At 40.1% G+C, this 27,963-nt stretch overlaps 1 protein-coding gene across 6 annotated transcripts in view; it reads right to left on the reverse strand.

Annotated features, from left to right (window-relative positions):
* The window catches only part of HTR4 (5-hydroxytryptamine receptor 4), a 394,426-nt gene that overhangs the window by 207,977 nt on the left and 158,486 nt on the right, over positions 1–27,963 (reverse strand). For 5 of the 6 annotated variants that reach the window (XM_068536146.1, XM_068536144.1, XM_068536143.1 and 2 more), the window contains exon 1: positions 17,113–17,508. The exons of the other annotated variant lie outside the window; for it this stretch is intronic. The gene's annotated coding sequence lies outside the window, so the exon portion shown is untranslated. Of the gene's footprint in view, positions 1–17,112; positions 17,509–27,963 lie in introns of those variants that run through there. 6 annotated transcript variants of the gene reach the window in all.

A 27,963-nucleotide genomic window follows, 5' to 3' on the forward strand; every position in this document is an offset into this window, starting at 1 on the left:
TTCCATCACAGAGCTTAACATTTTGTCACTTTCCTTTGCCTTTGGTAGTTAATAAAATCAATTTTGCAGTAATCGTAGAGGTCTCTGCTCCAAGGGAGTGACTTTTTCCTTTAAACTGTGTATATGTTCTTTTCAAAGACAAATGAGATCAGAATTGGAGGCAAAGATAGTTGAGGAGTTAGTCCATAGTACTGTGGCTACCAGAGAAAGGTGGATTCAGTGAGAGAGAACCACAGAAGCATACCCATGGTATCTATGTATGTCTTGAAAAGTATTTGTGTATTTCATCATTCATAGGAATTGAAGCTACACAGAGAGCATCCAAGTTACAAGCTTTATAACACTGGACAAGCTACTTCCCCTCCATAGACTTCATTTCTAAAATGAGCATAACCATGGTACCTACCATAGGATTGCAGTAAAGATTAAATTAGATAATACATGTAAGTGCTAAGGTACATTATCAGGCATGTGAAATTTACTCAATTATGAGTTATTATTACTATTATCCCTCTTCAATCATAAAATGAGGGATGAGATTAGACAGTCCCTCCCAGCTTTGATATTTTAGCATATCACTGTCCAACAGAAATATACATAAGCTACATAATTTTAAATGTTCTAATAGCCACAATTTTACAAAGTAAAAAGCTGAAATTCATTTTAATAATATGTTTTATTTAATTGTATACATATGAAAGATCATTTCAGCATGTAATCAATATAAAAACCATTAATGAGATATTTTGCATTCTTTTTCTTGTACTCAGTCTTTGAAGTTGAGTGTGGGTGACACTTAGAGCACAGCTCAACTCAGACTAGTTCCATTTCATGTGCCCAATAGCCACACATGGCATACTGAAGAGTACAGTTCTAGAATAACAATGAGTCCAGTTTTAAACTTATTCAATTTGTTTTGGCTGAAGGACATCTAGAAAGCAATGCCTCCAAGTTACTTGAAGGTTAAGCATTGGTACCTTGGATGAGAGATTAGGCTAGAAATGGAAATGAAGCAGCTATTCACATTGTTAGTGCCACAAGAATGGATGACCACTACCAAGCCTGAAATCCTTCCTAGGGGGTCATCTGTTAGGTTAAGGCATTCTTAGGTCCACAAAAAGTTACAGGAAAATATGTTACCTTGAAGAACAGTTGCTATCACTATTTGGATTTCTCCATGGGCTGATGAGAGAGGAAGAGAAATTACATTATGCTTTCATTCCTGATTAAAGCCCAGTTACTTAACAGTGACTGTATCCTATTTACTTATTTATTTTTTTAAGTTTTTTTCTTTAAAAATTACTTAGCTACAGATAACTTGTCTAATTTTTTTTAGTAAATTTATTTTATTTTATTTATTTATTTTTGGCTGTGTTGGGTCTTTGTTGCTGCGCACGGTCTTTCTCTAGTTGCAGCCAGCAGGGGCTACTCTTCATTATGGTGCACGGGCTTCTCATTGCGGTGGCTTCTCTTGTTGCGGAGCACCGGCTCTAGGCACGCAGGCTCAGTAGTTGTGCCTCACGGGCTCTAGAGCGCAGGCTCAGTAGTGGCGCACGGGCTTAGTTGCTCCGCAGCATGCAGGATCTTCCCAGACCAGGTATCGAACCCGTGTCCCCTGCACTGGTAGGCGGATTCTTAACCACTGCGCCACCAGGGAAGTCCCCTTATTTATTTTTAATAATAATGAAAAGTTAATAGACAAGCAGAGTTGTAATAATCATCAAAGGAATGTAAAGATAGTTTTATGTTGGTACTTGAACCAGAAAAACACTGACAGTGAATTGTGAAGCAAAAGAGACAATCATGATGTGTGTGTGTGTGTGTGTGTGTGTGTGTGTGTGTGTGTGTATGACCAGTGAGGCCACATGACATGCTCAGGAAGGAATGATTTTGCTGTTGACTCAGAAATCCAAAAAGATTTCGAGGAGACACACACTGGAGAACAGGGAGGAACAAGGAGATAGAATTGCAGGGCAGGAATTGATAAGATATTGAAACTGTCACCAGATACTTTGGTTGATCTACCCCAAAGGGGCTATCTAATGAGCGTTCTCACAGCCCATAGGAAAGAGTCCCCCCAAATTAAATCATTTTCAGGGCTCTACACACAGTGGAAACTGCTTACTCTCATGGCATCCATCTATGACAACTAAACTGTGAAATGTAAAGTGATTACACCTTTGAATCGATTTATTTTGTTTTTTGATGAGTAAAATGGATGGATTAAGTGCCCAGACGTTGATTCTACCATACGTAGGCTTGGAGTCTGGCTCTACCATCTGACCTGGAGCCTAATCTCTCTAAACCTCGACTTACTGAAATGGAAACATGGCGGCCCATCATTCACAGGAGTGTTGTAAGGCTTGAGCGAGGCATGCAAGCCTCTAGGCTCAGTGCCAGGCACCTCGTTGTTATTATCATTTGTTCTAAACTCTCTCCCTACAAGGTTTTAACTTGGCAGATCATAACCAAGAATAAGAATTTGGATGATTCTATACATTTTGCTCCATATTATGCATTTAATTATGTTGGGTAGTTGCCGGGAAAGAATCAATAAAAATTCCAACAAGGAAGGCAATTTTTAAAAACATTATTACCATGTTCAAACATAGAAGTAGAAGGGAAAAATGTATTCTGGCTTCATGAGGAGAATCTTTAAGGTAGCATTGTGATTCCCACTGTGACACAATAGAATCTTCTGGGGATGGGAATTCAATATAAGGAAATTAAGTTCTGAGCCTCATTCAAGGGAGTTTAGCTATTAAAATATGAACATATGGCCTCACTTATCAGATAGTTCCTGGTCCTGAGAAACTACTCTGGCTTCCCCTCTATGTACCTCAGATTTCTCATCTGTAAAGCAAGAGCATTGTACTAAGATCCCGCATTTCCTTCTGCTTCTCACATCTTAGGATTCTATGTCTGTAGCAGAATTGAGTTCTGCAGATTCAATTAATGAGCATTTGACAGAATGAAAATAATTAGCTTTTGAAGGTCCTTCCATGCCTGGGAAGGGACATCCTCCCTATCATTCTCGGGATTATAGGATGCAGGATCAAAAGGAAATGATGTGTGTGAGGGTAACAGAAGGAACATGAGGATACGGGGAGAGAGAGGGCAGAGAAACTGGAAGGGAGAATCTGCAGTTTGAGAGGTAGCTAGGAGAAAGCAGGAAAAGAGAGAATTTGAAAGTCCTTAGGGATTATGTTTCCACTTCAGTTGTTGAGACATATTTACAAAGGATTTGGTTTATTTTTAAATGACTGTACATAGCTGGATGTGTTTCGATAAAACACTAGTCCTAGACCAACCAGGGCATCCCCCTCTACCACCCCCTAACCTGTGGCATTATCAGCCTTCCTATTGGCTGCAGAGAGTCCAACAGTCACCTGGACAGGTTTACCCCCTTTCAGATTGATACACCCCTCCCCACCCCACATGTACTCTAAGGCAGCAGTCCCCAACATTTTTGGCACCAGGGACTGGTTTCGTGGAAGACAATTTTTCCACAGACCTCGGGGGCGGGGGTGTGGCGATGGTTCAGGCGGCAGATGAAGCTTTGCTCGCTTGCCCGCTGCTCACCTCCTGCTGTGCAGCCCAGTTCCTAAGAGGCCAAAGTCCGGGGGTTGGGGACCCCTGCTCTAAGGTACTCTCTTACATGATATTATTGAATACATCCCAAAGGTGGCTATTCGACCTTTTTCATCTGGGAAAACCTAAGATGACAAAAGTCTAGTTATTTCCTTTTCTTACATAGTTCACAATTTTCTTTACCTAGACCCATGTCAATCGTTTGCACAGGACATAAGCAATGGGCAGGATGTATTTTTTACTTTTCGGAGGTTTAATTCCTCTCTTTTTTTTCCTTGTGTGCTTCAACTCTTCTTAATGATTTTAAATTGAAATTGGAAAATAATTAACAATTGATGAGAGAGTTCCTCCCACTCTCTCTCCCTTCCGTTTTTTGGGTAGCTACAGGACAATATTCAAACACAGTTTAGGCACTGTCTCTCCAGAAGCTCTTTTGACTTCTCTCTTTGCACCTGACACCTTGTGCAAAGCCCATCACATCACTTACTACACTGTTTTGAAATGACTCAGGTAGTGGCCACCAACCTCCCTGGTAAGCACTGTCTCATTCACCTCCTTTTCCACAATGCCAGACACAGCATCTGGCACTGAGCAAGTCCCAGCAAGTACTTGTTATCCTCAACCACCTGATGAACAGTGAATTTTGAAGCAGTTCCTGAAGAATCCCTTATGTCCATTTTCCTTTACTGAAGCCCAAAGGGGTGGGGAAAATAGGCAAAGTCCCTCTCTAGGTTCGCATGGGAACCAAAATAAATGCAGTAACAATTAGAAGAGAAATGAACATACTAAAAATATCATTTTACAAAGTAAAAAGAATGTCACTTCTTTAAGTATTCACATTATATTTGCTGCCCTTTCTTTTAGGAAAATGTTTAAGACAGCTTATAAAACGATAGCTTTTTATTACTTACAAAGCTTACCTCCTTTATCTTAATAATACAATTTATTTGTATAGTGTTACGGACCAAATGTTTATGTCCCCCCAAAATTCATTTGTTGAAATCCTAACTCCCAATATGATGGTGGAGCCTTTGGGATGTAATTAGGTCACGAGGATGGAGCCATCAGGAAAGAGATTTGTGCCCTTGTAAGAAAAGACAGGAGAGAAATGATCTTTCTCTCAGCCACATGAGGATGAATGAGAAGCTGGCAGTCTGCAAACTAGGAAGAGGACTCTCATCAGACACCAGAACTGCAGGCACCTTGATCTTGGACTTCCCAACCTCCAAGAACTGTGAGAAATAAATGTCTGTTGTTTAAGTCCCCCAGTCTACGATATTCTGTTATAGCAGCCCAAACTGACTGTGACAGAACAAAAAATATATAGGTCCCTGCAGGGTCTGTATCTATGACCCTCTCTCTCTTCTTTTCATTTATTCATTCAGTCTTTTTTTTTTTTTTTTTTTACAAGCGTAAACAACAACCTGCCAGACACCATGGCCAGCTCTGGGGACACAACCATGAGTAAGAGGAGTTCTTCCCTCACAGAGTTCACAGTCTAACAGGAGAAATAGACAACTTAAAAAGCAAGCAAACAAATAAGCACATCCTTACCAACTGCACAGGGGAGGTGCAGGAACTAGAAAGGAGCTCTGATGGAGACTAACAGAGGAAGAGTGGGGATGGGCATCTCTTAGGATGAGGCATTGAAGATGAGAAGGGTCTGGTCTGTGAAGAGCTGGGGGAGGACTGTTGCAGGCAGGTACAAAGAGCTGCAGGCAGAGAGAGTCAGGGGGCTGAGGAATGGATAGAAGGTTCATGTGGCCCTTAGCAGAGTACAAAAGAAGGAAACTGACTATGTGTGGTGGAGAGGATTTCAGTCACTGAAGCACTATTAGCAGGAGTGTGTTATAATCCAATATACATTTCAAAGATCATGTGGTTGCTGCACAGAGAACAGTTTTGACAGGGTGAGTAACAAAATGTGAAAGCCAGGCATGAGATTTTCAAGAATTTCAACAAGAGCTAGTGGTGGTTTAGACAAGGATAGTGGCAGTAGACACAGAGAGATGTAAATGCACTTGAGGAATATTTTGAAAGGACTTCTTGTGTCATTTCTCTGTTCAAAACCCTTTGATGGCTCTTCTTATGACTCAGTGTAAGGTAAGGGTCCTGCAGGATCTGCCCCTCCCCTCACCTCTCTGCTCTCATCTCCCACTCATTCCAACCACACTCACCTCCTTGCTGTTTCTTGAACATTAAAGCCATGCTGTCAGCTATTCTCTTCCCTCTGCCTGAAATAATTTTCCCCAGGATGTTTCACCAGTTTCCTCTCATGGTTCACCCCTTCAACTCTTCTCCCCTTTGCGCAAATGAATCTTATTAAAGCCCTCCATGACCATGTTCTTTAAGACTGCATGCCGCCACGCTGGCAATCCTTATAACCCTTCCTGCCTTAATGTTCTTCTTGGCACTTTCCACCTTCTAACATGTTGTGTTATTTTGTTTTTTATATTTTTCACTGTCCGACTCCTTGCACTGGAATGGGAGAAGCTTCCATGAGATACCCAGAATGTGGAACAGAGTGTGCTACATGATAGGGACTCAACAAATTTTGTTTTATAAATGTAGGGGGTCAGGAAAGGAATCAAGAATGATTCCCAGGTTTCAGGTATAAACAACTGGGTTATGCTTTTTAATGAGATGGGTAAAACAAGGGAGGGGATTGTTTTTATCCTATGATAGAATGAAAACAAGTTCAGCACCATTTTATTCTATGATAAAGTTAGTGTTCAGAATAAAATGGGTTTGAACTTGTTTTCTTCCACAAAGTGGGAAATACTGATTTTGTAGAAACTTTGAGAGATCTAAGTAGAACAGCTAAAGGGAGAGTTTGATTATCCCTTTCTCGAGCTCTCTCCCTTCTCCCTCCTTCCCTCCACTACTTGCTCCCTTCCTACACACATTCCTGGGCCTTCCTCATCCTGAAGCAGCCTCCACCTTTTACCAGAATGAGCCCTACATCTTAACTCTTCCCCTTGTTGCCTACTAGCACTTCCTACATTTGCTTATATCTGTCACTTCCAATCATTCATAATCTGGCTTCTGAGTCTCCTGCAAACAAACACAGTAACTTTATCATAGAATAAATCCTTCTAGTAATTTTCCTCAATTTACCCTTCCAAACTACTCTCTCACTTAAAACTACATGAACTATCCCCTGGGCTAATAAATCTAGAGAAAACACATACTCCCCTTCACCTACTTGTTCAGGTCTTTTTCTCTTTAGTAGGCTCACCTCATTCCTCTCCATTATCCTTTTCAATTAAGCATGGGATTTAAGCTGCAGTGACATGACATAACTAGTGGCTTTGGACCAAAAAGACTGCTAGAAAGCCTTTGGTGAATAAAATAAACACTGGTATTTCATTGCAGAGCCATGAACTCATAAAAATGCATTTTTAATTGCTCCCTTAACACTTTCATCTTGATGTTAGGCATCCTGCTCCTTGCTGGCCTGTTAGAAGAGAACTCTTCCAATTTTCTGTTTGAATGATACACTGTTGTGGAGAGGATTAAATGGGGGTAATACATACAAAGCAATTAGGTCTGTGCCTGGTGTCTAACAGATGCTCAATAAATGTCAACTGTTCTGAACTATAAAAGCCTTCTCCCTCTGCCTGTTATCAGATTGGGGCTCATCCAAAGAGAAGTCCCCCAAAAGGATCTTCGAGATCAAGGTGAAGCCTTCCCCTTCCTGAAAAAATTTCAATTGCCACTTCACACCATAAAGCCTGTTAATCTTCATCTGTTTTCAGCCAGAGACCTAATAAAGGGGTTGAACTTGTTTTCTTAGAGACACTGAAAAATTAATTTTAACAAAACAGGATGGTTAGTAAACTAAGAACAATGCATCTTATAATTGTGCTTTCTCAACTACAGGAGTACAGTGATGAGTAGAAAGTGAGAACGTGAGCCCTGAATAACATAAGTCATTTGTCTAATTTTTCATTTTCTTGTTCTTACAGGAAATTAAAGTCCTATAGGAGAAAAGTTATTTGCCTAAGGTTATGTAGTGAGTTTGAGGAGGAGCCAGGATGAAACCAAGGTTTCCAAATCGCCATCCAGTGCCCTTCAGACTTCTTTCCTTCACTGGCAGGAGATTCCTCACACAGAGTTGCAGCCAAATCTTATTGTTGGGGTCTCACTCCACACAGGGACAGAGAAAGGGGATCCTCAGTCTGTGGAAGATCCAAGACACGACAGTCCCCCCCTCACTTATGCTAACGTCTCAGGAAAAGAGAGAGGGCCAGAAACCAGTGAAAACTTTCTTGTTGGTCATGGGCTCCTTTGATTAATTCAGATTTGATCTAAACCAAACGCCAATTTACAGAATCAAGAGCAAGCCAAGGATGGGATAAGGACAGGGAAGGGAAGTGGTATGCATATTCCACATTGTGCTTCTTTAAGGCAAGGACCATATTTTTGTAATCTTGCATTTCTCAATATTCATTGAATGAATGAATAAATTCTCAGCCTTTCTCTGGCATTATCCTAAAACAATACGTTAAACGTATTTTAAACCTGTCAGAGCATCAGTCAGAGTTATATTAACCTGACAATGTAAGAACTAGACAAAATTAAGAGCTGAAAAATAAAGTTGACCAAAAACTGTGTTCCAAATAAAGGTGCCTAATGGACTCATTTTCCAGCTCATTTATCTGATCTAATGCAATTTCCCAGTGCTGTGTTTGTCTTAAAAGTCTTCCTATTTTGACAATTTTTAGACAAAATGTACATAGTCCCTCCATTCATGGAGGGAAGACAATAATAAAATGATCACACAAATAAATGTGTAATTACAACTGCAGTAAGTAGTATGAAATAGGGGGCGCTAGGAGCAACAATGACCTAATTAACAGAGGTCGAGCTTTCAGAATGTGGGAAGTGATTCTCTGTTGCAACTCAAACTCTTCTCCATGTTTGAGGTCTGAGTTCAGTTCTAACTGCCCTCATTTTAAGACCTGAGCAAGAAATTCTCCTATTGCCTCCACAGTTAGTCTGACTTTTCAAGTGCCATTTTTTAGAGGCCCTGCTTCGCTTCAAAGCAGGAGCAGGAACAGATAAAAGGAAACTATATTTCATTCATTCATCAAACATTTATGGAGTCCCCACTATGTGTCAAGCACTTTGCTAGAGCTTAGGATACAACGGGTGGTGAAAAGGACGACCATGGTTTCTCTTCCCCTGATGCTTGCAGTTTTGTAGGAGATCAGGTGTAATTACCTGATCTCACAAATAAAGACATAAATACAAATTATAAGTGCCCAAAAGTACAAGAACCTATGAGAAAACATACTTTAATTCCAATTATGGTTCTTGAAAGGCTTTTCTAAGAACTGAAATTCACATTGAGATTTTCAACCACTTTATTAAGGTATGACTGACATGCTAAAAAGCTGTACCTATTTAATCTATACAACTCAGTGGGTTTATAAAACTCACTTGAAACCATCACCTCCACCATAACCGTAGACATATCAATCATCTCTCAAAGTTTCCTCCTGTTCTCTGTATTATTTTGTGTGTGTGTGGTAAGAACATTTAACATAAATATCTACCCTCTTAGCAAATTTAAAGTGTACAATATAGTAATGTTAGCTATAGGCACCATACTGTATAGTGGATCTCCAGAACTTATTTATCTTATGTAACTGAAACTTTGTATCCTTTGACCATCTCCTCCCCATTTCTCGCTTCCTGGAATCCCCAACAATCACCATTCTACTCTCTGCTTCTTTGAGTTTGATTATTTTAGATTCTGCATGTAAGAGAGATTATAAAGTATTTGTCTTTCTGTGTTCGGCTTACTTCAGTTAGCATAACATCCTCCAGATCCATCCATGTTGTTGCAAATGGCAGGGTTTCCTTCTTTTTTAAGGCTAAAAAATAGCCACATGCTAAAGAATGAAACTGGACCACTATCTCACACCATACACGAAATCAACCAAAACATAAGACCTGCAACCATAAAACTCCTAGAAGAAAACACAGGTAGTAAGCAACTTGACATAAATCTTGGCAATAATTTTTGGATTTGACACCAAAAGCACAGACAACAAAAGCAAAAATATACAAGTGGAGCTACATCAAACTAAAAAGCGTCTGCACAGCAAAGGAAACCATCAACAAAATAAAAAGGCAACATACAGAAGAGGAGAAAATATTTGCCATATAACATATAGGCCGTATATCTATTAGGAGGTTAATAACCAAAATATATAAAGAACTCAAGCAATTCAACAGCAAATTAAAAAATAGCACGATTTAAAAATGGACAAAGGACTTGAATAGGCATTTCTCCAAAGAAGACGTACAGAAGGCCAGCAGGTATACAAAAAGGTGCCAACATCACTAATCACCAGGGAAATGCAAATCAAAATTTGATGACATATCACCTCACACCTGTCAGAATGGCTATTATCAAGAAGATGAGAGGTAACAAGTGCTGGCAAGGATGTAGAGAAAAGGGAACCCTTCTGCACTGTTGGTGGGAATGTAAATTGGCACAGACATCATGGAAAGCAGTATGGAGGTTCCTTAAAAAATTAAAAATAGAATTACCAAATTTGAGATTCAAAGAATATGTAATAATTAACAAAGCAGAGAGGACTGATGCCATGTTATAAATACTGAAAAGACAGTATCATCAAGCCAGGTTGTGCCTGGCAAATCATTTGACGTAATGATTTAAACTGTAAGTTGGAGAGAATTGAGTATTCCAAAGTAATGAGTTAAACTGCTAGGGCCAGTGAGCCAAATCCGGCCCTACTGCCTATTTTTGTACAGCTCATGAGATAAGATTGATTTTTACTTTTTAAATGGTTGGAAAAAAATCCAAAGAAGAATAGTTCATGACATATGAAAATGATATGAAATGTAAATTTCAGTTCCATAAATAAAGTTTCATTGCAACATGGCCACACCCCTTCTTTTACATGTTGTCTATGGCTCCTTTCATGCCACAGCAGCAGAACTGAGTAGTTGAGACAGAGAATATATGGCCTGCAAAGCCTAAAATATTTGCTATCTGGCCCTTTACAGAAAAAGTTTGCCATAAATTTTTTTCTGGATTATAAGAAAGTGTTTCTTTTGAGAAGATAAAATTGTCAGTATTGAAGTTGCTGCTTGAGGGAAGCATTTAAATGTTTAAAGTAGTGGAACTATATTGGTTCCAGGAAAAGTGCCTTCAACGTGTGTAAAGGTGATTGGCCTGCTCTCTGGCCCCAAGTGTCCCTAAGAGATAACTGAGGCCTCAGTTGAAGGCTTCACTCCCATATCATAAGCCACTTTGCCCCTGCTAGGATGAGGCAGTTACTTGCAGGGGTAGGAACATGTGAGTTCCACTTGCAGTGCCCCATCTAGGAAAAAAACAAAAACAAAAATAATGTGGGACTTGTCATCTCCCATGTCAGAAGCAGACAGCCAGCATCTGGTGACATCAAGGCTGCCAGGGCCTGGGATCCTCACTTCCTTCATCCTGCTGCTCAGACACAGGAAGGGTAAAAAGGAGGTTGCATTTTTTGCAGTGCTAACATTCTCTACACCCCTCTGTCAGGGTCAGTGGCTCTGAGGTAGAGGGTGTGAGCAAAGAAAGGCATACATGTGTGAATCTGAGAATTTGCAGAAACAGGGCTAAGAAGTTCAAAACAGAAAATAATCCTGCTTTAGTCCCCCCCTTGGGAAGGTACATTATAAAGAGGGGAAGAGTATACCAGGCAGAGGGAACAGCATGCTTGTTGTTTCCCAAGTGAGAAGGAGCTTGATGTGGTGAAGAACAGCAAAGAGGCTGGTGTGGCAGGAGCTCAAAGAGCAAGGTAGATAGTACAGGAGATGAGGTCAAAGAGAGGCTGGAGTCAGATTATATGAGGCCGTCTTAGGATATTGAACTTCATCATAAGTGTCATCAGAAATCGTGGAAGGGTTTTAAGCTCTGGAAGTTGATGGAAGGTATTGAAATGTATGGCTTATTATATTTTCCAAAGATGGCCACAGCAAATATCCCATCCCACATGCTCCTCTTTCAATATGAAGTAGATACTCCTCCAGAGAGTGATGAGGTCTATCTTCCCTCCCCTTGAATCTGGGTGAGACTGTGACTAGAAGTGACCTCACGTGACTTCCTAGGCTAGGTCATAAAAAGGGTTGCAGCTTCCACCTGGTCCTCTTAGAACCCAGCTGTCATGCTATGAGGAAGCAGGGAGACCGCATGGAAAGACCACGTGTGATGTTCCTGCCAACAGCCCCACGGAGGCCCCAGTAGACAGCTAGCATTAACCTCTAGACATATAAGTGAGTAAGCCTTGAGATGATTCCAGCCCCCAGCTGCTGAGTCACTTCAGGCCTTCTGGTGTTTACAGCTCAAGTCCTAGACGTTGTGAAGCAGAGGCAAGCTTCCCTTGACTTCTTGACTTCCAGAATCTGAAGCATAATAAAACGGTGGTGTTTTGTGCCACTAGCTTGCAAGGGGGCAGGAACTAGGTTACACATCAACAGATAACCAAAACAAGAGACTAAAAATCTTAAAGTCTAGGTTTCTTAAAAACCTCTCTTGTAAATTCCTTTGCTGTTTTAGTTTGTAGAATACCTATTGGTAATAATTCCCCTTTGGTGTTTAACCTAACTACATAGGACTACATAGAACTTTCTCCAGGCCTTAACTAAGGCTGCCACTATTGATTCTGTTCCAATGGCTTCAGCTCACAAGTTCACTTCTTTTTCAGAACCTAAAAACTCATAGTATAACCTGAGAGAGCATTTGAAAAAGACATCTTAACAGAATTTGCAATTTTACCTTTCTTCTCTTCAGAGGTATGGGTGCTTGAAGGGGGGGAAGAAACCTGGTAAGCCAAAATCACTGTTAGTAGCTACCGAAGATTAGAAAAGGCATGAATATTATATGCAAATCTAGTTTTACCTAGCTGCAAAAAAACTGGAGTGAAATGAACACCTGCTCACAAATTGTCACCTTTCTCACAAAACTTGGCATGATTCACTATTCAATCTGCATGCAGATTTGATCAGAACACTGCTTTCTTATTCATCATAGCCTGTTTTCTTGGAAACAGACCCCTCCTAGGATTGCAGGAAGTTTGACGTCAACTCTCAGGTTTCCCCAAGTGCTGGCAGGGAATTGCTGCTCTGTGGGTATCTTGTGCCAGCCACTTTCTTGCCCACCACCTGCCTGTCCATCCTTCTTGCCCTGATACTACAAGGAGGAGGCTTCTAGCTAGCAGAAAGGAAGAAGAAGGCAATTAACCATCTGTCTGCTCTGGTTCCTGGCCCCTGGCTTAGCAGCCTCTTCATTCACAAAGAGGAGCAAGTAGATAGTAGGTCCCCGGGTGACTGCTGTTTTTCCACCAGAAAGGAGTCATCACCCTCAAAGGGAAGAGAAACTTACTCTGCTTTTGATAGGATTTTCTGCTGCTTTTTCAAGCACTGTTTGATTTAAATATAATAGTGAACCATCTGGATCGAATACTTTTTATTTCTAAGAGCAGATCAATTCCAATTTACTTCTGAAATTCTACTTTCATGAAATAACCTGTTTTGTGGTCTTATGTGATTCTGGCTTTTATAAGAGAACTTATTGAGCTGCTGAAGACTGATGAGGTGTGTGTGTGTGAAAGGGTTTTGCAAAGCCTAAAAAGCCATGGTAAAGGAAGAAGAATACAGTGGACTGTACTGCTAACATTTTTGAGCATGTATTAGGTGCCAGGTCACGATGATAAATATAATCCACAAAGGATTTTGTTTAATTCTCCCAACAACCTTATGATTTGAAAGTAAAATTGTCAGCATTTTAAGATGAGGAAACTGAGGCTTGGAGAGCTTAAGCAACCTTCATGCGGTCACACAGCTGGATAGAGACAAAGCTGGGATCCAACCCAGGTCAAACAGCTCCAAAGCCAGCACTTATTGGAAATCCACAGTGGATTCTGACACAAAGCCAGGTTTGAGAACCAACAAATAAGAGTTTCCAGATTTCATTCAGTTCTAATCAGGCAGCAGATCAACCACACAAAACAGTCTTGCAGGATGTCTGATCTCAGTTGATGAATGATAATCACTTCCCACAATGTTTGCAATTTTTCTTCTTGACTGTTTGGATATGGTTGTTTTTAAAAAATCCTTGAAAAGGTGCTTAGCACCTAAAAATACCCCCAGTAAACTATGTAATGTAGCTTCTAATTTGAACTTACTTAGAATGGAATGCACAATAATCATAATATCAAAAGTAGGGGCCGCCCAGGATTCGAGTTGGAAAGTCTAGATTGTGGTTTCTGTTCTGTCCAGATTTGGGTAACTTGGGGCAAAGTCAACTACCCCCACCCCCACTTTGCATGGTCTCATGGGGTGTCAGTCAAGGGCCCCTAACCTCTCTGGACTTAGGGGTGGTTCCATGGCCCATATCAGGGTGATCAGATTCTCCGAGAATGTAAGTTTAAAACATGGAATTCTAGGAAAGAACAAAATTGGAACATATTAATCCCCAGGAAAAGACTGAAAAGACGGCTTCAGAGTTTTGCTCCTCAGAGGCCCAGACCTGCTCTTTCTAAGGTCTGGTATGTCGACTTTCCTTGGAATCTGTGACTTATCCCAGATCCTCTCAATAAATTCCTCATTGGCATACATTAGACAGAGTGGGTTTCTGTTGTTTAAAACCGAATAACCTAGCACAGTGTTTCTTAGAAGAAAAAAGTCAAAACCACAGCCTAGATGGTCCCTAAAGTCTCCTCCAGTCCTAGCACCTTACTGTCTTCCTAGGACTTAAAGTTGTTTCTCTACCAGAGCATCCACCCTTCAGAAGAAGTCTGAAAAGGAAGAAAAAAATCAAGCAGTTTGGTATTTTCCCTACAAGTTTTCAAATAGCTAAAAAGCTGAAAATCTGGGAAAGTCTGCCTGAAATGTCCAGTCTTTGTATTTACTGTAAAATGTGATTATGATTAAGTCTGAGGAAATTAGAATGAGCCTTGGGGCTAGAGAAATCAGGATTTAAAATTATCACTCCCACTTATTAGTGCTTAATCTTGTATGAGTTGCTTCATCTCTCTGAACCTCAGTTTCCTTATCTGTAAAATGAGTGTGGCAAAATGATTTATTAAGATAGTAAATTGTATTTTATTCTCACTCTATTTTTACCAAACCCCCATGCACATATGCATGTGTGTAAATGCATGTGCATTAAGACAAATGTATGTGCACAAATCCTCACACACAAGTACACACATGTGAATTCCAAGAATTCCAGGCCTTTTGTGTCTCTTTGACTTAGAGCCAAAAAAAGATGACTGCAAAAACAACCTGCTTCTGGGGCTTCCCTGGTGGCTCAGTGGTTGAGAATCTGCCTGCCAGGGCAGGGGACACGGGTTCGAGCCCTGGTCTGGGAAGATCCCACATGTTGTGAAGCAACTAGGCCCGTGAGCCACAACTACTGAGCCTGCACGTCTGGAGCCTGTGCCCCGCAACAAGAGAGGCCGCGACAGTGAAAGGCCCTCACACTACGATGAACAGTGGCCCCCGCTTGCCGCAACTAGTGAAAGCCCTCACACAGAAACGAAGATCCAACACAGCCAAAAATAAATTAATTAATTAATTTAAAAAAAAAACAAAAAACCTGCTTCTGGACCTTGAACTTGTGGAGTGATTTGTGCTAAGAGAGAAGGTACTAGAGATAGACAATCCTCAAGACAGACAAGAGGACATAGATTTTGCATTCCAAAAGCAATAGGAACCTGGGCTTCAATTCCCAAGGCCACCCTCAAGGAGAATTCAGGACCTCAGAGGGATCTCTCAGAGGGAAAGTCTAGTCTCAGCAAAGATTTCCACCAAGCTTAGCATGTAAAACAACTTATTGCCCATGCAAATGTGGACCAAATAGGTATCGGTGGCCACCATAGGAAAGTGGGACCAGATAATTTGTATGTGACTCTAAGAAGGGAGAGAAACTCCCCCAAAATCATGAGGATTGAATTTCTTGTCCTCCTGTCAAAATGGGGACTCAGAGTCAGATTTCATTTGATTCAAAGAAAATAATTTGACATTTCTCATCAAATATATATATATATACACACACACACACACACACGGATATATAAATATTTGCTTACAGAAAAAAATATATATTTGTTAATTAGAATGGAATTATGCAATATACATTTACCACTTACTTTTTTCAATTTACAATATATTTTGTATCCTTTCCATAGCAATACATATAAATATGTGTAATTATTTTTTAGTAGAAGTACTACATGTTCATGGTTAAGCAAATTCCTTATGTAGAAGGTATAAAACACAAAGTAAAAATCCCCTACCCAGTTGCAGAAGTAGCCGCTGCTCATCATTCCATGTGTAATCCATTTGAATATTTTAAGCATATGTGAGTATATCTTATGTTTGCTTTTAATTAGTCTTAACCAAATCAGTTATTATGGTCCCAATTTCTTCTCTCCATGTGTCTATCTGAACTGTCTGTCACCCAGAAGATCCTATAGTCTGATTTTTAAGTCAGTCCCTAAATGGAAGAATGATTAGAAAAAGGGACCTCAGCAAAAAATTTCTATTTCTAAACGTATGGACACCAAGGGAGGAAAGCGGCGGCAGGGGTGGTGGTGGTGTGATGAATTGGGAGATTGGGATTGACATGTATACACTAATATGTATAAAATGGATAACTAATAAGAACCTGCTGTATAAAAAAATAAATAAAATTAAATTTAAAAATTAAAAAATAAATTTCTATTTCTAATAGGACTATTTGTTTTCTAAATCTTTTTTAAACCATAAATCATAGACAGTGATTAAAACAAGAATATACAGGCAACTAAAAAATATACATAATTTTGAGTGTGATCTAGCGTTAAAAACAAGCCATAAATGGCTTTCTTCAACAAACCCCACATACTTACTCTCAATAATGATGGTCCCCAGTCCATTTTTCATGCTTACAAATCTGTAATGGAAAAGACTTTCTAGTCTGTTTATTTAACACATTCCTCATTTATCACAGCTCTTTTAGTCCTAGTTATCCAGGCCAAAAGTAATTCAGGGACCTAAATACTGCTCATGACCAATGGAATTTTCAGAAAACACAATTTTAAAAACAATTTTGGGAGGGAGGGGCAAGATGGCGGAAGAGTAAGACGCGGAGATCACCTTCCTTCCCACAGATACAGTAGAAACACATCTATTCGTGGAACTGCTCCTACAGAACACCTACTGAACGCTGGCAGAAGACGTCAGACCTCCCAAAAGGCAAGAAAATCCCCACGTACTTGGGTAGGGCAAAAGAAAAAAGAAATAACAGAGACAAAAGAATAGGGACGGGACCTGCGCCAGTGAGAGGGAGCGGTGAAGGAGGAAAGGTTTCCACACACTAGGAAGCCCCTTCGTGGGTGGAGACTGCGGGTGGCAGAGGGGGGAAGCTTCGGGAGCCACGGAGGAGAGCGCAGCAACAGGGGTGCGGAGGGCAAAGCAGAGAGATTCCCGCACGGAGGATCGGTGCTGAGTAGCACTCACCAGCCCGAGAGGCTTGTCTGCTCAGCCGCCGGGGCGGGCGGGGGCTGGGAGCTGAGGCTCGGGCTTCGGTGCTAGCCGGGAGGGAGTCCGGGAAAAAGTCTGCAGCTGCCGAAGAGGCAAGAGACTTTTTCTTGCCGCTTTGTTTCGCGGTGCGCGAGGAGAGGGGATTCAGAGCTCCGCCTCGGCGAACTCCAGGGACGGGCGTGGGCCGCGGTTATCAGCGCGGACCCCAGAGACGGGCAGGAGACGCTGGGGCTGCTGCTGCCACCACCAAGGGGCCTGTGTGCGAGAGCAGGTCACTCTCCACGCCGCCCCTCCCGGGAGCCTGTGCAGCTCGCCGCTGCCGGGCTCCCGTGGTCCGGGGACAACTTCCCCGGGAGAACGCACGGCGCGCCTCAGGCTGCTGCAACGTCACGCCGGCCTCTGCCGCCGCAGGCTCGCCCCACATCCGTACCCCTCCCTCCCCCCGGCCTGGGTGAGCCAGAGCCCCCGAAGCAGCTGCTCCTTTAACCCCGTTCTGTCTGGGCGGGGAACGGACATCCTCAGGCGACCTACATGCAGAGGCGGGTCCAAATCCAAAGCTGAACCCCGGGAGCTGTACGAACAAAGAAGGGAAAGGGAAATCTCTCCCAGCAGCCTCAGAAGCAGCGGATTAAAGCTCCACAAAAAACTTGATGTGCCTGCATCTGTTGAATACCTGAATAGACAACGAATCATCCCAAATTCAAGAGGTGGACTTTGGGAGCAGGATATATTAATTTTTCCCCTTTTCCTTTTTTTGTGAGTGGGTATGTCTATGCTTCTCGGTGAGATTTTGTCTGTGTAGCTTTGCTTTCACCATTAGTCCTAGGGTTAGGCCCGTCTGTTTTTTTTTTTTTTTACTTAAAAAAAATTTTTTTTCCTAATAAATGTTTTCCTAATAATTTTTTCCTTATTTTCTATTTTTAGAAATTTAAAAAAAATTTTTAATAAGTTTTTTCATATTTTTTATTTTAAAAAATTAAAAATTTTTTTCTTAATAAATTTTTTTCTTAATAATTTTTTTCTTATTTTTTATTATAAAAAATTACTAAATCTATCTTTAAAAATTAAAAAATATTTTTTCTGAATACATTTACTCTTAATAATTTTTTTTCTTATTTTTTATTATAATAGCTTTATTTTATTTTATTTTATCCTCTTTCTTTCTTTCTTTCTATTTTTTTCTCCCTTATACTCTGAGCTGTGTAGATGAAGGGCTCTTGGTGCTCCAGCCAGACATCAGGGCTGTGCCTCTGAGGTGGGAGAGCCAACTTCAGGACACTGGTCCACAAGAGACCTCCCAGCTCCACGTAATACCAAACGGTGAATATCTCTCAGAGATCTCCATCTCAACATCAAGACCCAGCTTCACTCAACGACCAGCAAGCTACAGTGCTGGACACCCTATGCCAAACAACTAGCAAGACAGGAACATAGCCCCATCCATCAGCAGAGAGGCTGCCTAAAATCATAATAAGGCCACAGACACCCCAAAACACACCACCAGACGTGGATGTGCCCACCAGAAAGACAAGATCCAACCTCATCCACCAGAACACAGGCACTAGTCCCCTCCACCAGGAAGCGTACACAACCCACTGAACCAACCTTAGCCACTGGGGACAGATACCAAAAACAACGGGAACTACGAACCTGCAGCCTGTGAAAAGGAGACCCCAAACACAGTAAGATAAGCAAAATGAGAAGACAAAAAAACACACAGCAGGTGAAGGAGCAGGGTCAAAACACACCAGACCTAACATATGAAGAGGAAATGGGCAATCTACCTGAAAAAGAATTCAGAATAATGATAGTAAAGATGATCCAAAATCTTGGAAATAGAATAGACAAAATGCAAGAAACATTTAACAAGGACGTAGAAGAACTAAAGAGGAACCAAGCAACGATGAAAAACACAATAAATGAAATTAAAAATACTCTAGACGGGATCAATAGCAGAATAACTGAGGCAGAAGAAAGGATAAGTGACCTGGAAGATAAAATAGTGGAAATAACTACTGCAGAGCAGAATAAAGAAAAAAGAATAAAAAGAACTGAGGACAGTCTCAGAGACCTCTGGGACAACATTAAACGCACCAACGTTCGAATTATAGGGGTCCCAGAAGAAGAAGAGAAAAAGAAAGGGACTGAGAAAATATTTGAAGAGATTATAGTTGAAAACTTCCCTAATATGGGAAAGGAAATAGTTAATCAAGTCCTGGAAGCACAGAGAGTCCTATACAGGATAAACCCAAGGAGAAACACGCCAAGACACATATTAATCAAACTGTCAAAAATTAAATATAAGGAAAACATATTAAAGGCAGCAAGGGAAAAAAAACAAATAACACACAAGGGAATCCCCATAAGGTTAACATCTGATCTTTCAGCAGAAACTCTGCAAGCCAGAAGGGAGTGGCAGGATATACTTAAAGTGATGAAGGAGAAAAACCTACAACCAAGATTACTCTACCCAGCAAGGATCTCATTCAGATTCGATGGAGAAATTAAAACCTTTACAGACAAGCAAAAGCTGAGAGAGTTCAGCACCACCAAACCAGCTTTACAACAAATGCTAAAGGAACTTCTCTAGGCAAGAAACACAAGAGAAGGAAAACACCTACAATAACAAACCCAAAACATTTAAGAAAATGGGAATAGGAACATACATATCGATAATTACCTTGAATGTAAATGGATTAAATGCTCCCACCAAAAGACACAGGCTGGCTGAATGGATACAGAAACAAGACCCATATATATGCTGTCTACAAGAGACCCACTTCAGACCTAGAGACACATACAGACTGAAAGTGAGGGGATGGAAAAAGATATTCCATGCAAATGGAAATCAAAAGAAAGCTGGAGTAGCAATTCTCATATCAGACAAAATAGACTTTAAAATAAAGACTATTACAAGAGACAAAGAAGGACACTATATAACGATCAAGGGATCGATCCAAGAGGAAGCTATAACAATTGTAAATATTTATGCACCCAACATAGGAGCACCTCAGTACATAAGGCAAATACTAACAGCCACAAAAGGGGAAATCGACAGCAACACAATCATAGTAGGGGACTTTAACACCCCACTTTCACCAATGGACAGATCATCCAAAATGAAAATAAATAAGGAAACACAAGCTTTAAATGATACATTAAACAAGATGGACTTAATTGATATTTATAGGACATTCCACCCAAAAACAACAGAATACACATTTTTCTCAAGTGCTCATGGAACATTCTCCAGGATAGATCATATCTTGGGTCACAAATCAAGCCTTGGTAAATTTAAGAAGATTGAAATCGTATCAAGTATCTTTTCCGACCACAACGCTATGAGACTAGATATCAATTACAGGAAAAGATCTGTAAAAAATACAAACACATGGAGGCTACACAATACACTACTTAATAACGAAGTGATCACTGAAGAAATCAAAGGGGAAATCAAAAAATACCTAGAAACAAATGACAATGGAGACACGACGACCCAAAACCTATGGGATGCAGCAAAAGCAGTTCTAAGAAGGAAGTTTATAGCAATACAAGCCTACCTCAAGAAACAGGAAACATCTCGAATAAACAACCTAACCTTGCACCTAAAGCAATTAGAGAAAGAAGAACAAAAAAACCCCAAAGCTAGCAGAAGGAAAGAAATCATAAAGATCAGATCAGAAATAAATGAAAAAGAAATGAAGGAAACAATAGCCAAAATCAATGAAACTAAAAGCTGGTTCTTCGAGAAGATAAACAAAATTGACAAACCATTAGCCAGACTCATCAAGAGAAAAAGGGAGAAGACTCAGATCAATAGAATTAGAAATGAAAAAGGAGAAGTAACCACTGACACTGCAGAAATACAAACGATCATGAGAGATTACTACAAGCAACTCTATGCCAATAAAATGGACAACTTGGAAGAAATGGACAGATTCTTAGAAATGCACAACCTACCGAGACTGAACCAGGAAGAAATAGAAAATATGAACAGACCAATCACAAGCACTGAAATTGAAACTGTGATTAAAAATCTTCCAACAAACAATAGCCCAGGACAAGATGGCTTCACTGGCGAATTCTATCAAACATTTAGAGACGAGCTAACACCTATCCTTCTCAAACTCTTCCAAAATATTGCAGAGGGAGGAACACTCCCAAACTCATTCTACGAGGCCACCATCACCCTGATACCAAAACCAGACAAAGATGTCACAAAGAAAGAAAACGACAGGCCAATATCACTGATGAACATAGATGCAAAAATCCTCAACAAAATACTAGCAAACAGAATCCAACAGCACATTAAAAGGATTATACACCATGATCAAGTGGGGTTTATTCCAGGAATGCAAGGATTCTTCAATATACGCAAATCAATCAACGTGATACATCATATTAACAAACTGAAGGAGAAAAACCATATGATCATCTCAATAGATGCAGAGAAAGCTTTCGACACAATTCAACACCCATTTATGATAAAAGCCCTGCAGAAAGTAGGCATAGAGGGAACTTTCCTCAACATAATAAAGGCCATATATGACAAACCCACAGCCAACATTGTCCTCAATGGTGAAAAACTGAAACCATTTCCACTAAGATCAGGAACAAGACAAGGTTGCCCACTCTCACCACTATTATTCAACATAGTTTTGGAAGTGTTAGCCACAGCAATCAGAGAAGACAAAGAAATAAAAGGAATCCATATCGGAAAAGAAGAAGTAAAGCTGTCACTGTTTGCAGATGACATGATACTATACATAGAGTATCCCAAAACTGCCACCAGAAAACTACTAGAGCTAATCAATGAATTTGGTAAAGTAGCAGGATACAAAATTAATGCACAGAAATCTCTTGCATTCCTATATACTAATGATGAAAAATCTGAAAGTGAAATTAAGAAAACACTCCCATTTACCATTGCAACAAAAAGAATAAAATATCTAGAAATAAACCTACCTAAGGAGACAAAAGACCCGTATGCAGAAAATTATAGGACACCGATGAAAGAAATTAAAGATGATACAAATAGATGGAGAGATATACCATGTTCTTGGATTGGAAGAATCAACATTGTGAAAATGACTCTACTACCCAAAGCAATCTACAGATTCAATGCAATCCCTATCAAACTACCACTGGCATTTTTCACAGAACTAGAACAAAATATTTCACAATTTGTATGGAGACACAAAAGACCCCGAATAGCCAAAGCAATCTTGAGAATGAAAAATGGAGCTGGAGGAATCAGGCTCCCAGACTTCAGACTATATTACAAAGCTACAGTAATCAAGACAGTTTGGTACTGGCACAAAAACAGAAATATAGATCAATGGAACAGGATAGAAAGCCCAGAGATAAACCCACGCACATATGGTCACCTTATCTTTGATAACGGAGGCAAGCATATACAGTGGAGAAAAGACAGTCTCTTCAATAAGTGGTGCTGGGAAAATTGGACAGGTACATGTAAAAGTATGAAACTAGAACACTCCCTGACACCATACACAAAAATAAACTCAAAATGGATTAAAGACCTAAATGTTAAGCCAGACACTATCAAACTCTTAGAGGAAAACATAGGCAGAACACTCTATGACATAAATCGCAGCAAGATCCTTTTTGACCCAGCTCCTAGAGAAATGGAAATAAGAACACAAATAAACAAATGGGACCTAATGAAACTTAAAAGCTTTTGCACAGCAAAGGAAACCATAAACAAGACCAAAAGACAACCCTCAGAATGGGAGAAAATATTTGCCAATGAAGCAACTGACAAAGGATTAATCTCCAAGATTTACAAGCAGCTCATGCAGCTCAATAACAAAAAAACCAACAACCCAATCCAAAAATGGGCAGAAGACCTAAATATACATTTCTCCAAAGAAGATATACAGATGGCCAACAGACACATGAAAGAATGCTCAACATCCTTAATCATTAGAGAAATGCAAATCAAAACTACAATGAGGTATCATCTCACACCGGTCAGAATGGCCATCATCAAAAAATCTAGAAACAATAAATGCTGGAGAGGGTGTGGAGAAAAGGGAACACTCTTGCACTGTTGGTGGGAATGTAAATTGATACAGCCACTATGGAGAACAGTATGGAGGTTCCTTAAAAAACTAAAAATAGAACTACCATACGACCCAGCAATCCCACTACTGGGCATGTAACCTGAGAAAACCATAATTCAAAAAGAGTCATGTACCAAAATGTTCATTGCAGCTCTATTTACAATAGCCAGGACATGGGAGCAACCTAAGTGTCCATCATCGGATGAATGGATAAAGAATACGTGGCACATATATACAATGGAATATTACTCAGCCATAAAAAGAAATGAAATGGAGGTATTTGTAATGAGGTGGATGGAGTTAGAGTCTGTCATACAGAGTGAAGTAAGTCAGAAAGAGAAAAACAAATACAGTATGCTAACACATATATATGGAATCTAAGGGAAAAAAAAAAAAAAAAAAGGCCATGAAGAACCTAGTGGCAAGATGGGAATAAAGACACAGACCTACTAAAGAATGGACTTGAGGATATGGGGAGGGGGAGGGGTGAGATGTGACAGGGTGAGAGAGTGTCATGGACATATATACACTACCAAATGTAAAATAGATAGCTAGTGGGAAGCAGCCGCATAGCACAGGGAGATCAGCTCGGTGCTTTGTGACCACCTAGAGGGGTGGGATAGGGAGGGTGGGAGGGAGGGAGATGCAAGAGGGAAGAGATATGGGAACATATGTATATGTATAACTGATTCACTTTGTTTTAAAGCAGAAACTAACACACCATTGTAAAGCAATTACACTTCAATAAAGATGTTAAAAAAAAAAAAACAATTTTGATTATGTATCCAGTCTTCTCTGTAGTCACTACAATGATTTGTCTGTAGAGGAATTTTGACCATGCCAAGACCTTAGCTCAAGACCACACTGCATTAAGCCCCACTTGCCACTACAGTTATTTGTTTGGTCATACAATTCCCAGTATTGTCCCTAAAAGGAACTCAAATGCCATAGAAAAGAGTGTGCACTTCTGTAGGTAACAGGAAGTCAACAAAAGCTTTCAAGTAAGTGAAAGGCACACATTGGTATGCCTTTTGGAAAGGTGGATTTAGCTGCTTCAGGAAGAGGTATTAAAGTGACTGAAAGCTAGAGGTGAGGCCCAAATCCATGGTCCAGGCAGGATATGGTGAAGGCCCAAATCTGGAAAGTCCCAGTGGACTAGGCAGATCCAGGAAGATAAAATCAGTAGGATTTTTTGATATTATACTAGGTAAGACAATGACAAGGGTCAAAATAACCTCAAGGTTCGTAACTCAAGTGGTCCAATAGTGGCTAGAATTCTAATGCTGGGGGAGAAGCACTCTTAAGGGTGAGAATGGGCAATAAGGAGTTCCATTAAGCAAAGTTGAATTTAGAACGCTTATTAGGTATCCTCCATTTCAGGTATAAAGTGAGCAAGGAAAATAACCCATCATGGAAATCACGACAATGGTAGGAGAAGTATTCATGGCAAGGAAGGGGATCATATGAGAGATGTTGCAGAGATTCAAAGGGACACATTGAAAACTTTCCACAATTTCATTCCCAGGGTCACAAGATTCATTTTTATTCGAACTTGTTATACTCAACAAAGAAGCTGACAGTGGAACCCATTAGCTAAGCCCAGGGACTCCCAGGGCTTATGCTACTAAACTTCCTCTACTTACAAATATCAAAATGATGCCAGGGACAAAGGCTTCCCCTTCTGAAAGGAAACCTAAGAGCCAGCTTTCTCCCTCTGCCGTCCAGATGGCATTATACATGTCGATTAGAAATATTCAGGAAGTGTTTTCCTCTTCGTAACCAAGAGAAATATTTTCCTTCTTTGGAGCCTGCTCCCACTTTCTCTCCCTTCTTAAATGGAATCTGATGTGTTTTTTTCCCAAATTATCCATGACCGGTCCCTTGCACTGTTTGTGCTCTTGGTAGATACTCTGCAGTGGGCAGACAGGGATGGGGCTCAGTGACGTACATTTCTCTGCTGATTTCCTTAGAAATGCCCCAGCAGGCTTCCAGCTCCCCTACAAACCTGCTTCTGAGTCAGCTTGCTTTCAGCTACAGTCCAGGCTCTGCCAGAACATCACTTTTAAAATAATAATTACTCTTTTTCCTTCATGGCACTTTACAGTTTATAAAGATCTTTCATAGTCTTTACTTCATTTTGCCTCCACAGTACAATCTTACAGAGAAAATATTAATATAACCATTTTACGGGTAAAGAAATCGAGGATCACAAAAGTTTAGTGACTTGCCTAGATTGCATAGCAATAAGTCAACAGAAGGGTATGAGGCTTGGAAACAGGGCCTCATGGAGTTTGTTCACCTTGGGCAACAGTGGTCACTGAGTCACAGTCAGATTTTCCCATGCAGTCTGAAGACTTCAGATAGGGGTTATTCCAGCCCATGATAAAATAAGGAGCGGATCTTTCCTCTGAATTAAGATATGTTCCAGATTTACTGACAATGTCTAGTTCATGGACAGTAATGATAAAAGGCTTCTTAATTCAGCCACCAGCTTGTGTCCCAGGCAGCATTAGTGGTCAAAATACAACAGTTTCTTTAGTGCTCATCACATAATAAGAATTGTACTATGGTCTCATCACAGGTGTGCTCCTACAGTTACTCAATGTGTAAACTTAATTTTGCTTTAACTGTTTATTCACACTGTTACGGCAGTTTGTCAGGTGTAACACTGAATTGAATGGTTTATTGAAATAATGTAGAGTTGGTAGAACATGTTTTGAATAACTGGTACAGCTCAGTACCCAGCTGGCATCTAAGAAAGGATGCATGTTTGCTGGCATATGGCTGCGTGCATATAGGAGGAGCAGAAGAGAGCAATAAAAGGCTCTCCCCTAGGAGCTCCCCAATGCGGATGGGTGATGAATTTACACAGTACAAACTACGGATGCTTCTACAGACTCTCTGAGGCACCGGTACCAGGGATTAGTGTTTACATTGCAATTATTGCTGACTTGTTTAGAGCTCTTTTGAATCTCTTGATCCCTTGAGGGAAGCTCTAAACTTTTAGTGTTTTGAATGTAAGCCACATACACAAAAACCTGAAAACTGCTGTTCTAACGTCTGTTTCTGGAAAAAAATCAAAATTAATATTTAAGATATTCGATTGTAAAAAGTCCTTAAAATGTCATCAGAAAACATTAAATGGCCATTGAGTTAAATTACACATCCAAATTTAGACTCTATCTGCAAAAAGATACACCATTTACCCCACCTGACTCACTGGCAGGAGTCTCACTACCTCACAAGACAGTCTGATTTTTCTACCACATACTACCCTATTTCTTACAATTATTCTAGAGTATTTTTCAGGGTCAGTATCACTGTGGCCTGCAGGTCACAGATTTCCTCTTATTTTTGTGGACAGAGGATCACAAGCCTCTGCCTGGATCCTTCCAGAAACAAAAATGTCCACCACCTCCTGAAGTAGAACATTCTTAATATTTTCCTTTGTGTTGATTAATATTCTGCCTTCTTATAGCTTCCAGGAGAGGCAATTAAGCAAAAAACATAAAGTCTCCGGTTTTGAAGTCAGGTAACCTAAATTTAATTGCCAGCTGTGCCACTTCCTGGTTCTGCAACTTGGGATGAATTGCTTAATACTTTGGAGTGGCAATATCCCAATCTATAAATAAGGAAGAATAAAAACAATAATACCCACCTCTTGTGACTGTGATAAGGATTAATTGAAATAATGCATGTAATATTCTTATGGCACAATGCTTGGCACATCGTAGTTATTTAATTAACTGTAGCTACTATCAGTGTTTTACACCTTGTTCTTACTGAGCTTGGTCTTATGGAGGCTTGTGAAATAGATCAGTAAGCTCTTCCACATGTAAGTTTTCTCCTATATTTGAAAACTCTTCCCAGTGACACCCTTGTTTTCTCTTAGGGTAACTCATCTTAAGTAACACTGCAAAGTAAACACAAACCATTTCTGTCCCCAAAAAAGTTAATTAAAAGATAACAATGCTCACCACTGACAGTCTGGAGAATAAGACTTGGCTTAAGAAGAAGCCTATGAGAGATGTATAATGGGGTGACAGGACATAGCAGTGAAGAGAACATCTAATCAGGATTCCTGATGAATGGATTATACTTGCTCTGTGCTCTTGGGCAAGTCATTTGACTACTTCAATATCTTAAGCTGCAGAAAAGAAGGAATGAGATAAGGGTCACGATACTGATGTGGGAATTAAGGAGATACATATGCAAAATTGCTATCAGGAGAACTGAGTTCAGCACATAATAGGCATTCAGCTGGTATTGGTTGATTTTATTACTAAGCCCCAGATATTCTAGCACCCAACAGTATTCTCAGTCTAGATAGCTGGGTATAGCTTTTCAGCTCACAAGTGTGATAGCTTCTTTAACTAGTCCCTACTTCTAGTCCATCCCTGAAAGTCTGGTTCTAACCATGTGCTCAGAATCCAGCAGCAGAATATAAAGAGAATAATAATTATGAATCAAAAATCTATGGAAAGTGGTTGAAACAATATTTAGAGGAGAGCTCATAACTTTCCTTGTCTTCATTCCTTAAAAAATAAAGGAAAATCAACTAAATTATCACCTTATTATATAAGATGAGGAAATGAGTAAAAAAGAGAGGACAAGAAACTGTAAATGTGATAAAATGAACAACAAATTAGTTTAATAATAAATAAAATATAAAGAAGTGATTGATATAACCAAAGATAACTTGTTGGAAAAGACTAACAAATGGCCAAAAAACAGCAAGTCT

The sequence above is a fragment of the Eschrichtius robustus genome, chromosome 2, assembly GCF_028021215.1.
Source record: "Eschrichtius robustus isolate mEscRob2 chromosome 2, mEscRob2.pri, whole genome shotgun sequence".
NCBI classification, from domain to species: domain Eukaryota; kingdom Metazoa; phylum Chordata; class Mammalia; order Artiodactyla; family Eschrichtiidae; genus Eschrichtius; species Eschrichtius robustus.